Raw genomic sequence first — 2,688 nt, 5'->3', positions numbered from 1 at the left:
AAAGGACAAGTTCGGTATTTTACACATAAAGCCCTGTTTACAGATCGTTTCGGATGAAATAGAACGGTTAAGATTAAACTTTTGACAGATGCTGCTGTCGCGAGAATTTTAGGTTTATTTTGCTTCCCACCCCCCCTCAAGAATGGTAGTCTATGTGCACTGGAACAATCCTTCCTAAAACGCATTAAACTTTCATTTAAAAAGAGATGAAACTCACCGAGTGGTCAGGGGTGTTCACTGATATGCTCATACAAAAATCGCTGCAAAAGATGCTTTCCAACAGGTTTTATCATAGTTTTTGTCCAACTCTATTGACTTGTATTGAAAGAGCTGTGTGGGGTACGGTATTACTCCGCCGCTTCTTCTTCTGCTTCTTCCGTGTATTCAGTGAAATGCCAGTGGTTTGCTTGCAATTGGCAAATGTGCATTATCGCCACCAACTGGGCTGGAGTGTCTATTATTCAAGCTCTCAACGGAAGAATCTACGGGTGTGAGACGTTTGGAAAAATAGATCCACAGTTTTACAACGAATGGTAAAACACCTGTTGGAAAGCATCTTTTGCAGCGATTTTTGTATGAGCATATCAGTGAACACCCCTGACCACTCGGTGAGTTTCATCTCTTTTTAAATGAAAGTTTAATGCGTTTTAGGAAGGATTGTTCCAGTGCACATAGACTACCATTCTTGAGGGGGGGTGGGAAGCGAAATAAACCTAAAATTCTCGCGACAGCAGCATCTGTCAAAAGTTTAATCTTAACCGTTCTATTTCATCAGAAACGATCTGTAAACAGGGCTTTATGTGTAAAATACCGAACTTGACCTTTAAGGTTGAGCCACTGTGGTCACTTGGACTATTTTAAACATTGTCTTCTTTACTAACTTTCTGGGACGGCAAGTTTCAATAAGCCTATGGAGGAGTGAGCCAGCTCTCAGATTTCATCAAAAATATCTTAATTTGTGTTCCGGAGATGAACGAAAGTCTGGGTTGGAACAACATGAGGGTGAGTAATTACTGACAGAATTTTCATTTTTGGGTGAACTTTAACATCGGTATTTTGATTTGTGAAGACATTAACAGTACAGTTTTAATCAGTTAACCCTTCTCTGAGTCTCTAACATCAGTATTTTGATTTGTGAAGACTTTAACAGTACATTTTTGGCTAGTTAACCCTTCACTGAGTCCTTAACTTAACCATTCTGATTTGTGAAGTGTTTCACACATGCAGTTTGGGTCAGATAACCCTTCCCCGAGTGCCGAACTTCACTAGTGTGATTTATGAAAGGTTTCACAGTACAATGACAGGTACTATCCTCAGGCAAGGCCCACACATGCAGCACCTCGACACACACCTGAAGAGGAATGACCAAAGGTGTGCAGCAGTGAGTGTGTGTGCAGTGCAGTGTAAGTGTAAAACAGTGGGACAGCTGTCCAGGAAAAAACATTACAAATCGTGTTGACACAGAGGAGAGCGAACGAAAGCCTAAGTAAAGCCTTCAGTTTGTCTTTTTAATGGCAACATTAACTGAGGCTATTCATTAAACTACATTTGAGAGCAGATTGCTCACAGTACCAGTGATGGGTGCCAGATAACTGCTCTGCTTTTGGTTTGACAGATTAAAGAGGTGTTCAGATCATGCTTGATTGGATGAATGAAAGATGGATGAAGTGGTTTTCCTGTGTATGTGGATCTCATTTTTAAGGTAGTTCACCCAAAATACCTCACTGAAACCCATATAATTTTTTTTCCTTGCATGGAGGACAAAACATTTTTTTAAGCATTTTTGGGCCATTATTTTCATGACAGTAAAGATGGATAGATGTGAAGACATTTTGAGCAACACTGCTCTTTTTCATACAGTAAAAGCATACTTAAAAGTCAGTCAAATGTATTCAAAACAACTTTTGTGATTTTCTGTTGTCTTCTCTAATCTTATGACTTTGAGTGAGAACAGATTGAAATTGAATGCAGGGTTTAATACACAATATCAGCCAGATTTTGGAATTATCCATTTGATGTAGAGTGGCTGAATCGGAAACTGCATACTCCCTTGAGTACGTAATTATTTTGTATGAGTAATTACTTCACAATCTATATAGTTCTATATACTATGAATGTGTGTAGTATGAATATAATCTGGAGATACTACATTCAACCATGTGTCATTATCACATGACCTACCAGCGTCAGTTACGTCGCTTCACTGTCATTCATAAATCCTCTCCTGTGGGCTCATGGGATAGTAAAGTGTCCATCGTATGCACACTTCAGAAGTAGTAGGTCTTTTGCCTACTCTTTTATGAATTCGGACATACTTCTTTGTTCACACACTGTTTTTCGCCTACTATACAGTAAGTACACGATTTCAGATGCAGTCGTTTTGGAGGACAAAAACCACATACTAGTCTGCCCTGCAAAAGGGTTGTATTAAAATGTGCTAAATAAACTAGATGAGTTATCAGAGGTATCACATATGCTAAATAAGGTGCAGATGTTGATTATACTCTTATTGAATATGTTTTTATTTTTTGGTACAGTTTTATTGGCCCATTTCATATAAAAAAGGAGTAGATGTGCCCAAACCATGTGTAACAGTGCATTTTATCAAAGCAAAATTTGCATTTTAGAGACCTCTGTTTGTTTCTCTCTTCTAATTTCTGTTTGTGGTTAAAAGGTCATTGCTGACTC

Source organism: Squalius cephalus (assembly GCF_949319135.1).
Source record: "Squalius cephalus genome assembly, chromosome: 1".
NCBI lineage: Eukaryota > Metazoa > Chordata > Actinopteri > Cypriniformes > Leuciscidae > Squalius > Squalius cephalus.
This window is presented reverse-complemented; position numbering follows the sequence as displayed.